This window comes from Rhipicephalus sanguineus, unplaced genomic scaffold, assembly GCF_013339695.2.
Source record: "Rhipicephalus sanguineus isolate Rsan-2018 unplaced genomic scaffold, BIME_Rsan_1.4 Seq1003, whole genome shotgun sequence".
NCBI classification, from domain to species: Eukaryota; Metazoa; Arthropoda; class Arachnida; order Ixodida; family Ixodidae; genus Rhipicephalus; species Rhipicephalus sanguineus.
Window position 1 is genome coordinate 65,111 of NW_023614145.1, and position 13,553 is coordinate 78,663.

Sequence of the window (13,553 nt, forward strand, 5' to 3'; positions counted from 1 at the left end):
AAGAATGCTGCTTTTTCTCGCGTTCCTTCACCCTGACACCAATCTGCAGCAGTGACGTGCTGCATATTGACACATACCATCCCGCTGTGGCACATACACGTTTTGGGTGTGAGAAAGAAGAGAACGTTTTTGCTGCTCTGGTCCCGGGGCAGACGTCGAATCCTGGTTGTCTGTCTTCTTTCGCCCGCGACATTACTGGTGGGTGCTGGGTACCTGTACCTTGGCTCACAAGTGTCGGCCGTCACTCCTAGCACCTTGGCAACAGCTACATCTCCCAGAGCAAAAGCAGCCAAGAGCAAGAGAGCAACGGGGGTATAGGGGTTCCTCCTTTGAGGAGCAAGTGCATTGCCACTCCCATTACTCTCCTAAAAGGAGCAACGGCAAGGGGATGAACCGTGCTCTCCTTTCAGTTGCTCCTTCAGGGGATGAACGTTAGTCCCCCACTTGCTCCTTGAGGACCAACTGTTACTCCTTCCTGATGCTCCTCAAGGGAGCAACGGATGCTCCTTCCCGTTACTCCTTAATTTTCTGGGGCCAAAAAGAAGACTCGTTTTTGATTGACTTAGAGAGCATATTGAGGTTTATACAGATATTTGTTTGAATGCACAAACGATATACAGACATCTCACTCAGAAATAAATTTCAGAAAATTTGCAACAAACACACAGGATTCGAACTCGTGACCCCTTAATCTCTATGCGCGTACGCTAACCACTAAGCCACCACACGCACGGCCCCGTTTGAAAGGAAACGGGGTTATGTATGTACCGACGGGTCGTTGCGCGTTCTGACAAGTTAAGGAAATGAGCATAGGCGTGCAGAACCATTGGTGATGTTCACAAGAGATCGAAAGTAACAGTGTAAACCTGAAACGTCAGGTTAATGAGTCTCGCGAAAACACAGGCTTTGCCAGAGCTCCCTTTTGCGCTAGCTAAAAGGCCAGCAATTTCTTCTTTTTTTGCCCGGAGGTGTGTTTTCTTCTTTATTACATTATTATCAATATTAATAATTCTTTTTTTGCGGAAGAGTCACCTCCCCTTTGAAGAGACAACACAGCTTGAGCTGATAACGTCCATTTGCTCTCAGATTAAACACAAACTACCGGACCCGATTGCGATAGCTGCCCTCCAGCAAAATCAGCAAGTGACAAGGTAGAGATGAGGGGGGGGGGGCAGCGGCATTAGCTCGCTGTCAGTCTTCTGCGCATCGCGATAAAAGTGTTCGTCGCGTGATCTCTGCTGCAACCCTGCAGTCGGGCTTTTGCTGATTTGTACTGGAGACGCCGTTCAGCAAAAAACCGCCAATGTAAAGTCTATCAACTGTGTACTTCTCTCAACCACTTCTTTGTCGTGAAGTATATACGGAGTCTCGCGAAGCTTCGCATCTTATTGCCACATTCTCAGGCTATATATTTATGCCAATGTTATACGCAAACACACCAGTTAGCTTGCGACGACAGCAGCTTCAGGTGCTGGCGTTCTAGTGCAACATGCCTTTTATTAGGAACGTTTAGCTTGTATTAGGGGCTTTTAGCTTTACGTTACCGTGTTACGAGTTGCTGGAAGGAATCTGTGCATGCGCGGGCCTCTACGGAACGTGAACTACTCGCCGGATTGGCTTTACGTGTATACGGCCCTATCTCGCAAATCCACCTTCGTTCGCGGCTACTCGCGATACCCGCTTTACCGAGGCTCCAGCCGCCGAGTAAAAATAAGCCGAAGTGCGAGCGCCAATTGCGATCACCTTGTTTCAGCGGCTAAAGTCACTAGAGTGAGTTGAAATAGAATACCGAAGCTGTATTCACGTGAGAAGCCTTCACATAAATACCCCGACAGGCTGAATAGGTGGCGCCATCTGGCGGGAACAAGATTAACCAGGCAAGCAAACAATTGTATTGCAGAAACATCGTGCGTTCTACTTCTGGTGCAAATGCCTTGCCGCGGCATAATTACGAATGAGTTATCTTTTCAATCGTTTTTTTCCTCAAAAACACTAGGCGAAAATAAACGTGCCCACTATGGTTGCACGAAGCGTCACAAGATGGCGACACCATCGTCGGATAACTCGGTATTCTACACCCGTTTGCGGATACCGGGATACTGTACACGCTAAAAACCCCTCGTGATTTTGCCGCAGCGGTGATACAATCTTATTTAAATTAAATATAATTGAAGTGCAGTTATCATCACCATTTCATGGTTTATTCAAACGTAAAGTATCCGTTTACGTACTTACGTAACGTTTACATACGGGGAGCTAAAACTTTTCTAAAACATGTGTTCCGGTAACACGGTAACGTTAAAAAGTGTACGTACAAGCTAAATGTCCCTATTAGCGTGCGTACTCTCTGTTCAGTTTTCAAAAAGTAGTTTCCTTACGCCAGCCCGCAAGGAAATGTCGCCCATGCATCGACCGATACAGTGTGCGTCCTGCAGGAGAGCAACGGTTGCGCGCCGAGAGCAAATGTTGCCGTTCGTCCTTCTGTTGCTCCCTTCCAAACTAACCCTAAACGGTTACTCCCCCAACTTGAGACATGTCAGCCATCTTGTTCCAGTTGGTCTTTTTGGGGAGTAACAGTTGGTGTTTAGGACTAAAACCCGCAGTTACTCTCATTTTTCCCATTTTTGGCTTAGAGTGTGGCACGGAACATCGCAAAACAACGGCCTATCGCCCGCAAACAAATGGGCTGACTGAACGACTGAAGAAGACGATTGCAGACATGCTATCAATGTATGTAGCCATTGACCACAAGAACTGGGACGATATCCTGATTTACGTCACTTTTGCGTATAATACTGCAATTCAAGAACGTACAGGTTTCACCCCTTTTCGCTTAGTCAACGGTCGAGAGGTTACCACAATCAGGGGCATGGCCAGAACTTTTTTTCGGGGGAGGGGGGGCGCGGTTCAACCATACTTTATGTATGTTCGTGCGTGGGTTTGTATGTGCGCATGTATGTATACGCAAGCAAAACTGAAAAATTTCGGGGGGGGGGGGGTTGAACCCCCCAACCCACCCCCCTTGATGATGATATATAATGTTTATTGGCGCAAGGGCCATGTGATGGCCAAAGAGCGCCAGGACATGATAGCTAAAGTGAACAATGGTTATGTTAGGTGGCTGTAAAGGGGCCTAAAATTCCTCGCGCTAAAGGCGGGTAAAACATACGTAGTAAAATTATGAGATGACGTGAGGCATGTGCATATAGAATGAATGACAAGTGATTGTGACGATAAAACAATGAGGGTATGTTGTGAGCACGAATACCTCCTCAGGGCCTTTGAGGCCAAAGGCAGGGAGGCAGGTGCTTCCTCCAATGTAGCTCCCGTAGCACCAACCTCTTTGCAGAGGTCGTGCTACGGACTGCCTGGGTATGTGACGTGAAAGCTGTGGACTTCCTTTAAAAACGCGAAGAGCGACTGATGTTTAAAAACAGGTTCCCTACCTGAACATAGCTGGGTGTAATGGTAATTGTTGTCGGTAGGGTAATATAAAATGTTTTCGTCGTAGTGTGTCTAATTCTGTACATTGAATTAAAATGTGAAGCACGGTGAGTGGTTCACCACATTCCTCACACATGGGTGGTTCACCACCGGATAGAAGGTGTGAGTGTGTACGCGTGTGTGTCCTGTTCTTAGCCTTGTAAGTATTACTTCTGTGTGGCGTGATTTTGATACTGGCGGCCAATTACCCAGATGCGGCTTGATAACATGTAGTTTGTTTTGTGTGTGTGTCCCATGTGTTCTGCCAATAAGCCCTGAGCTTGCTTTTAATGAAATGTTTTAAGTCCAGTGGAGGAACGGAAAGGAGTGTATTGGCGGCAGCATTTTCATGGGCGGAGGCTGCTAGCTGGTCAGCCAACACGTTGCCTTGGATCTCGCGGTGACCTGGCACCCAGCACACTACGACGCGCTGTTTGAGTGCGCAGACTGCGCATAGGAGTGAGTACAGGAGACGAGGACGGTGTTTTTGTGTTTGTTCAGAGTTTTGAGGGCTGTTACCACGCTTAGGGAATCGGTGTATATTACTGCGCTTTGGAGTTAATTGTTTTATGTGTTTGACGGCCGCAAGTATGGCGTATGCTTCTGCTGTGAAGATGCTCGTATTCGGTGCAGAATGCCGGCATCGGAAAAAGATGGACCAACAGCTGCGTAAGACACAGAAGTATTGGACTTTGAGTAATCGGTAAAATTCTGGGCAACTGTATTTGTGCTGTAGTTCGAGGAAATATGTACGGATAGTGCTATAGGCGCGTGTTTTGTAACTTCCACGAAGGATACATCACATTCTATGAGCTGCCACTGCCACGGCGGGAGATGTGCGGCAGGGGCCATCAAAGAGTGTTCGAGAAGCGGCACACACATTTCCTCAGCTAAGCTCCTCACGAGAAGTGAGTAGGCTGTCTCACCGAAGGACGGTTGTAAAACAGGGCAGAACTGGACAAATCATTAATTGTGGAGTGTGACGGGTGTTCTTTGTCTGCGTTCACTTTGAGGTAATATAGAAAGGACATGTAAGATCTCTGCAGGTGGAGCGACCACTCGTTCGAGACGACGTAGAGGCTTTCTACGGGGCTGGTGCGAAAACCCCGTAGAAAGACGAATGCCCAAGTGGTGGACCGGGTCGAGCATTTTCAAGGCGCTTGGTGTCGCAGATTGATAGATTATCGCCCCATAATCTAGGCGCGTGCGTATTAGGCTTCTATACAAATTCATCAGACATTTTGTATCACTGCCCCATGATGTTCGCGACAAACCTTGAGGATATTCATAGCTTTCAGACACTTGTATTTGAGATTTTTGATGTGAGGTACAAAGGTCAATTTCATGTCTAAAATTATGCCTAAAAATTTGTGTTCGGTTTTTACAGGTAGCCGCTGGCCGTGTAGGTGAATGTCCGGATCGGGATGGAGGCCTCTCCCTTCTTGAAAATAAGACGCAGGTGCTTTTTTGCGGGTTAAGGCTGAACCCGTTGTCGTCTGCCCATTGGTTAACTTTTTCAAACTAAGTTGAACTTTGCCGCCGCACATTGTAAGATTGCAAGATTTAAAACCGATTTGAACGTCATCGACATATATGCAATAAAACATGTTACGCGGGATGCACAAACGCAAGAATTCATTTTGATAATAAAAAGTGTACAACTCAGCACGCCACCTTGCGGCACTCCTGTTTCTTGGACAAATGTTCGGGACAAGACATTGCCCACTCGAACACGGAATGTTCTATAGGATAAGTAACTTTCTATTATATCTAACATTCTTCCACGTACACTAAGTGGGGCAGGTCTCTTAATATTCCAAAGCGCCATGTGGTGTCGTAGGCCCTTTCCATATCGAGGAACACCGAAAGGAAGAATTGCTTGTGGATAAAAGCGTCGCGAATTTGTGCCTCGATACGTACAAGGTGGTCAGAGGTAGATCTGCCTTCTCGAAAACCGCACTGGTATGGGTCAAGTAATTTGTTTGCTTCGAGGAAATGTATAAGTCGGCGGTTTATCATCTTTTCAAAAAGTTTACAGAGGCAGCTTGTTAGTGCGATGGGCCTATAGCTCGCAACGGAGGATGGGTCCTTGTCCTGTTTTAGAATAGGAATAATGATGGCTTCTTCCAGTCGAGGGGATCTCGCCGGAAAACCAAACCGCATTATACAGGGAAAGGAGGGCTTTTTGCGTTTCAGATGGAAGGTGTTTCAACATTTCATACACAACACGGTCGGAGCCTGGGGCAGAATTGATGATGATTAGTGGGGTTTTTTGGCGCAAGGGCCATGGGTGGCCAAAGAGCGCCATGTCTGTTATGTGATGTTAGCGATGACCAATGGTTACGATGACAGGATGTATTGTGGCTGTATAGAGGCCTAAAATCACGCGCTATAAAGAAGCGTAAAAAATGTGTATACCGAATAAAATTATGGCAGTGACAAGTGGTGTGATCTATGGGTATGGGATAAATGACGTGTGAGCATAGTATTTACAAGTGAGAGGCGGGATAACAGCACGAGTGCCTCCTCAAGGCCTTTGATCCCAAAGGCCAGGAGGCAGGTTCTTCCTTTGATAGAAACCGTAGCAGCAGCCTTAATCATGAGGCCGCGCTACGGAGCGCCTGGAAAAATAACGTTAAAATTTTGTACATCTTTTAGAAATTCGAAAAGAGACTGATATTTAAAAAGTGGTTCTCTGCCAATGAACATACCGGGATGAAGTGGGAACTGCAGGTGTATTGATGAAAAATGCTTTTTTCTGAGGGCGTCTAGTTCCTTGCATTGCAGTAGGGTGTGGAGAACAGTTAGTGGATCGCCACAGTGATAACACAGAGGTGGATCGCCTCCGGACAAAAGATATGAATGTGTACTATGTGTGTGGCCTATCCTCAGTCTGCAAAGTGTAACTTCTGTGTAGCGTGACTTCGATACCGGCGGCCAATTACCCAGATGCGGTTTGACAACGTGTAGCTTATTTCTTGTCTGCGTATCCCATGTGCTCTGCCAAAAGACCCTGAGCTTTCTTTTGAGGAAGGGTTTTAAATCTAGTGGGGGAATAGCTACGAGTGTATTGGGACTGTTTTCGTGGGCGGATACTGCTAGGTGATCCGCCAACACGTTGCCTGGAATCTCGCGGTGCCCTGGCACCCAGCACACTACAACATGTTGTTCGAGTGTGTATATGGTGCATAAAAGAGAGTATAGCGAGACAAGGACAGGGTTTTTGTGTTTTTTCAGAGTTTTTAAAGCATTTACCACGCTTAGGGAATCCGTGTAAATAACTGCCTTTTGTAGTTTTGATTGTTTTATGTGCTTAACAGCCGCAAGTATCGCGTAAGCTTCCGCGTGAAGATACTTGAGTTTGGGTGCAGAATACCGGAATCGGAAAAGGATGGACCAACCTGCTGCGTACGACACAGAAGTATTGGACTTTGAGGCGTCTGTAAAGAATTCTGGACAAGTGTATTTGTGCTGGAGTTCGAGGAAGTGTGTACGGATATGTGCAAGTGGCGCGTGCTTAGTAACTTCCACGAAGGAAACATCACAATCTATAAGCTGCCACTGCCACGGCGGTAGTTGTGGAGCGGGAGCCATTAGAGAGTGTTCGAAAAGTGGCACACCCGTTTCCTCAGCCGAGCCCCTCACGCGAAGCGAGTAGGGCTGTCTCACCGAAGGACGGTGGTTAAACAGGGCAGAACTGGATAAATCATTAATTGTGGGGTGTGAGGGGTGTTCCTTGTCTGCGTTCACTTTGAGATAATATAAAAAGGACATGTAAGATCGTTGAAGGTGGAGCGACCACTCGTTTGATTCGACGTAGAGGCTTTCCACGGGGCTGGTGCGGAAAGCACCCGTAGAAAGCCGGATGCCCGAGTGGTGGACAGGGTCAAGCATCTTCAACGCGCTTGGTGTCGCAGACTGATAGACTACCGCCCCATAATCTAGACGCGTGCGTATGAGGCTTCTGTAGAGATTCAACAGACACTTCTTGTCACTACCCCACGTGGTGCGTGACAATACCTTTAGAATATTCATGGTTTTTATACACTTGTTCTTTATATACTTTATGTGTGATATGAAGGTAAGTTTCGCGTCTAGAATTACGCCGAGGAATTTATGCTCTGTTTTGACAGGTAGCCGCTGGCCGTGCAGGTCAATGTCCGGGTCAGGATGGAGGCCTCTTTTTCTTGAAAATAAGACGCAAGTGCTTTTTTGCGGGTTGAGGCTGAACCCGTTCTCGTCTGCCCATTTAGTTATCTTGTTCAAACCAAGTTGAACCTGCCGCTCGCACATTGTAAGATTGCAAGATTTAAAACCGATTTGCACGTCATCGACATATGTGCAATAGAACAGGTTACGCGGTATGCACAGACACAAGGAGTTCATTTTGATAATAAACAGTGTACAACTCAGTACGCCACCTTGCGGCACTCCTGTTTCTTGAACAAATGTTCGGGACAACACATTGCCTACTCGAACACAGAATGTTCGATTAGACAGGTAGCTTTCAATTATAGTCAGCATCCTACCTCGTACACCTAAATGTGAGAGGTCTCGTAGTATGCCAAAGCGCCATGTGGTGTCGTAAGCCTTTTCCATATCGAGGAACACCGAGAGGAAGAATTGCTTGTGGACAATTGCGTCGCGAATTTGGGCCTCGATACGTACAAGATGGTCAGAGGTAGATCTACCCTCTCGAAAACCGCACTGGTATGGGTCAAGTGAGTTGTTGGCTTCGAGGAAATGTAGGAGCCGCCGATTTATCATTTTTTCAAAAACCTTGCACAGACAACTTGTTAGGGCTATTGGCCTGTAACTGGAAACTGAGGATGGGTCCTTACCCTGCTTTAAAATCGGAATTATGATCGCTTCTTTCCAGGCCGAGGGGATCTCTCCGGAAAACCAAACAGCATTGTACAGGGAAAGGAGGGTTTTTTGGGTTTCAGAAGGCAGGTGTTTCAACATTTCATATACAACACGGTCGGAACCTGGGGCAGATCTATTGCATGAGTTCAGCGATGCCTGTAGCTCAGCTAAGCGGAAAGGTTCATTGTACGCTTCGTGTTTTGTGGATCTGCGATCTAGTTTCTGTTTTTCTATTCTTGTTTTGTATTCCTGGAAAGCTTCAGTATAGTGCGACGAGCTGGACACCTGTTCGAAGTGTTCGCCGAGGAAGTTTGCCTGGTCTTCCAAGCTGTCGCCTTGTGTGTTAACTAAAGGAAGTGAATGTGTCTTGTCGACCTGCTACCCTACCAACCATGTTCCATACCTTAGCCTCCTGTGTATATGAATTGATGCCCGATAAAAATTTCTGCCAACTTTCCTTTCTTGCCTGTCGGCGCGTTCTCCTGCCTTGAGACTTTATGTTTTTAAAACTGTCAAGATTCTCGGCTGTTGGAGAGTCTCGAAGCAACCTCCATGCTTTGTTTTGTTTTTTGCGCGCATTTCGACAATCATTGTTCCACCACGGCACACGTCGTTTGCCGGGCAGTCCAGTTGTTTGTGGGATGCATTTAGTTGCAGCATCGATGAGAAAGGTTGTAAAGTAATCTACTGCTGCATCTGTACTTAAACCACACATATCAGTCCAACTTAAGCAAGCAACTTTATGAAACTCTTCCCAATTGGCGTTGTCACTGTTCCATTTGGGAACTTGTGGACGAGATTCATTATTTGTTGGTGCACTCAGAACTATTGGAAAGTGGTCACTTCCGTAAGGATTAATAATGACTTTCCAATTGAGTAAGGGTAGAAGTGATGGGGATGTAATGCTGAGATCTATGGACGAATAGGTGTTGTTAGCGAGGTTATAATATGTTGGCTCTTTCTGATTCAACAGGCAAGCACCAGAAGAGAAAAGGAATTGTTCAATGAGACGACCTCGTGCGTCGCAGCGTGAGTCACCCCATAGGCCACTATGTGCATTAAAGTCCCCAAGTACCAGATAAGGTTCCGGAAGTTCATTTATTAAGGACTGGAATTCATGTTTTAGAAGGTGGTATTGTGGCGGTATGTATAGAGAGCAAATGGTGATGAGTTTATCTAGAAGAACTGCTCGAACAGCCACTGCCTCCAGGGACGTGTGTAGTGGTAAATGTGTACATGCTACTGATTGGTTGACTATAATGGCTACACCACCAGATGATACCATGGCATCATCTCGGTCCTTTCGAAAAATGAGGTAGTTGCGTAGAAAGTTTTTGTGTTGTGGTTTTAAATGTGTCTCTTGTACACACAGCACTTTTGGATTGAGTTCGTGAAGGAGTTCTTGAATGTCATCGAGGTTTCGCAGAAGGCCTCGGACGTTCCACTGTAATATTTGTGTGTGCATATTAATGATAAAAAGGTGCTGTGTGTACAGTAAGAAAAGTGTGGAGTGTTCAAGTGAAGTGCTTTGTTTCAGGAGGCAGGACGGTCGTCCGGCCCCGTTATTGGCTTTTTTGTTTTCTTGGCGCGGTCCAGAGAACTGCGCCGGTGTTTCGGCACCAGGGATGCCGATGCCGCCGTGTCCATTGCCTCCTCGGAGGCACTGGATGCCCGCACGGTCGGGCTAGTGGCTCGAGTTTCGGGCCTCGTCTGGCGTGACGAGGCCTTGAGACCCGACGGCCCTGGAGTCGCCGGTCCCTGTTCGCTAGTTGGCGGAGTAGACTTGACTACTGCCGCCGTGGGGGCAGGCGCCACAGCCGACGGGTCGCTCTGCGCAGACCGAGGGAGTGGCGGGGGCCGATGCGTCGCGGCCCCCCGGCGCGCCGCATCAGCGTAGGGTGTGCTGTGAAAAGGTGAGCACCTCTTACGGGCTTCACGGAAAGAAATGTTTTCTTTTACCTTGAGGGTGATTATGTCTTTCTCTCTTTTCCAGTATGGACAGGATCGCGAGTAGGCTGCATGATCGCCGTCACAATTGACGCAGTGAGGTGTGCTTGTACAGTTTTCAGAGGGATGGCCTTGGCCTCCACATCTTGCGCAAGTTTCTTGACCACGGCAGCTCTGCGAACCATGGCCGAATCGCTGGCATTTGAAGCATCGCCTCGGATTTGGGATGTACGGGCGGACGGCTAGTTTGATGTATCCTGTTTCAATGGTTTGTGGTAGAACGCTGGATTCGAAGGTTAGTATGAGATGCTTCGTCGCTATTTCTTTGTTGTCGCGTCTGATTATGATTCGCTTTACATCGGTGACATTTTGTTCTTTCCACCATTCTAGAAGTTCTTGCTCCGATAATTCAAGAAGGTCTACTTCTGAGACGACTCCGCGTGTGGTATTCATTGATCGGTGAGGTGAAACAGATATTGGGATGTTGCCAAAGGTTGCTAGACCACCAAGTTTGTCGTAGTGGTGTTTTTCAGGTAGTTCAAGCAGAAGGTCACCGCTAGCCATCTTCGTTACCTTGTAGCCTGGCCCAAAGACTTCGGTCAAAGACTTTGCCACAACAAATGGGGAAATCGATCTGGCTTGTTTGTCTGTAGCTTCACTATGGATTACGTGGAATTTTGGATAGGAGGTTCTCGGTCGGTTGAAACATGCTAGTTCTTCGGTGCGTACCCTCTTCTGAGGGAGACGATCAAGTAGGCGGGGAAATGAGGGTGTTCCCATGATAGTTTTGTTTGTTTCGGCAGCAATGGCGGCCACCCACCATGGAGTCCAACTAGGGGACGCTGAAGCACTTAGATGTATAAGGCTACGGACGCCAGCCGTACAGTGCCGCTATAACCTAATATAACTACTCAAGCGAGAGTAACTACACAAGGTTAACCCTTGCCGCCAGGAAAAATCGGAAGTAACGAGAAGGGAGGAGTAGACAGGAAAGATTTAAAGTGAGAGAGAAAGACGAAGATAGGGGAGAGAGAGACAGGAAAAGGCGACTGCCGATTTCCCCTGGGTGGGTCAGCCCAGGGGTGCCGTCTACGTGAAGCCGGGGCCAAAGGGGTGTGTTGCCTCTGCCGGGGGGCCTTAAAGGTCCAATCACCCGGCGTCAGCTCAACCCCCAGGATCCCCTTTTCCCCGGACACGGCAATGCCACGCACGGCTAGGCGTGGGAGGCGGTCGAAACCCCCCCGTTAGCTCGGGTCCGTGGTGTCGCTACACACCAAACGCCTGCTTGCGCAGACGCCCCTGCGGGGCTGGGGCAGAATTATTGCAGCAATTAAGCGATGCTTGTAGCTCAGCCATGCAGAAAGGTTCATTGTACGCTTCGTGTTTTCTGGACTTGCGATCTAATTTCTGTCTTTCGATTCTTGTTTTGTATCGCTGGAAAGCTTTAGTATAGTGCGACGAGCTGGACACCTGTTCGAAATGTTCGCCGAGGAAGTTTGCCTGGTCTTCCAAGCTGTCGCCTTGTGTGTTAACTAAAGGAAGTGAATGTGCTTGTCGACCTGCTACCCTACCGACCATGTTCCAGACTTTAGCCTCCTGTGTATATGTATTGATGCCCGATAAAAACCTCTGCCAACTTTCCTTTCTTGCTTGTCGGCGCGTTCTCCTGCCTTGAGACTTTATGTTTTTAAAATTGTCAAGATTCTCGGCTGTTGGAGAGTCTCGAAGCACCCTCCATGCTTTGTTTTGTTTTTTGCGCGCGTTTCGACAATCATTGTTCCACCACGGCACACGTCTTTTGCCGGGCAGTCCAGTTGTTTGTGGGATGCACTTAGTTGCAGCATCGATGAGAAAAGCTGTAAAGTAATCTACTGCTGCATCTGTACTTAAAGCACACATATCAGTCCAACTTAGGCAGGCAACTTTACGGAACTCCTCCCAATCGGCGTTGTCAATGTTCCACTTGGGAACTTGTGGAGGATATTCATTAATTGTTGGTGCACTCAGAACTATTGGAAAGTGGTCACTTCCGTAAGGATTAATAATTACTTTCCAATTGAGTAAGGGTAGAAGCGATGGGGATATAATGCTGAGATCTATGGAGGAATATGTATTGTTAGCCAGGTTATAATATGTTGGCTCTTTCTGATTCAACAGACACGCACCGGAAGAGAAAAGGAACTGTTCAACCAGACGACCTCGCGCATCACAGCGAGAATCGCCCCACAGACTGCTATGTGCATTCAGGTCCCCAAGGACCAGATAAGGTTCTGGTAGCTCATCTATTAAGGACTGGAATTCGTGTTTTTGCAGGTGGTAGTGTGGGGGTATGTAAAGAGAACAAATGGTGACGAGTTTGTTCAGCAGGACCGCTCGAACAGCCACTGCCTCAAGGGACGTTTGGAGAGGTAAGTGTGTACATGCTATTCCTTGACTAAATACAACGGCTACACCACCGGATGACGCCATGGCATCATCCCGGTCCTTACGGAGAATGATGTAACTGCGTAGAAAGTTCGTGTGTTTGGATTTTAGGTGTGTTTCTTGTACACACAGCACTTTTGGTGAATGTTTGTGTAAAAGTTCTTGGATATCATCGAGGTTTCTGAGCAGTCCTCTGACGTTCCATTGTATAATTTGTGTTTCCATTATGGAGGTAGTGTAGTGCTGTGTGTACGAAAAGGAAGTGGTTGTTGTTTAATCGGAAAGTTAGAACTCAAGTAGCAGGGCCGTCGTTGGGCCCTGTTATCGGCTTTTTAGTTTTCTTGGCGCGCTCCAGGGAGCTACGCCTCTCTTTCGGTACCAGGGGTACCGGAGTTGTGTCCATTGCCTCGTGTGAGGCACTGGACGCCCGCGTACGCGAGCTACTGGTTTGTTTTTCCGACCTCGCCTGGCGAGGCGTGGTCGTGAGACCCGACGTTCCTGGAGTAGCCGGGATCTCTGGCTTAGTTGGTGGAGCAGACTTAACTGCTGCCACCGTAGGGGCAGCCGCCACGGTCGCTGGCTCACTTTGCGTGAGCTGGGACAGTGGCGGTGGCCGACGCGACGCTGCCCCCTGACGCGTCGCATCAGCATAGCTTGGGCCGTGAAAGGCCGAACTCCTTCTGCGTGCTTCTTTGAAAGATATGTTCTCTCGGATCTTCAGTGCTATGATATCTTTTTCTTTTTTCCAATTTGGACAAGAGCGTGAATACGCAGCGTGGTCGCCGTCGCAGTTCACGCAGTGTGGTGTGTCATTGCAGGTGTCCGAGGCATGG

General features: G+C 47.8%; 1 long non-coding RNA gene across 1 annotated transcript; it reads right to left on the minus strand.

The window, feature by feature from the left end:
• Positions 1-9,290: 9,290 nt before the first annotated feature.
• LOC125756471 (uncharacterized) lies at positions 9,291-12,629 on the minus strand. The gene is made up of 2 exons (XR_007414529.1): positions 12,495-12,629; positions 9,291-9,363 (listed from the first exon to the last, which is right to left on the minus strand). It is a non-coding gene; the product is annotated as an uncharacterized LOC125756471 (long non-coding RNA).
• Between the last annotated feature and the right edge of the window lie 924 nt (positions 12,630-13,553).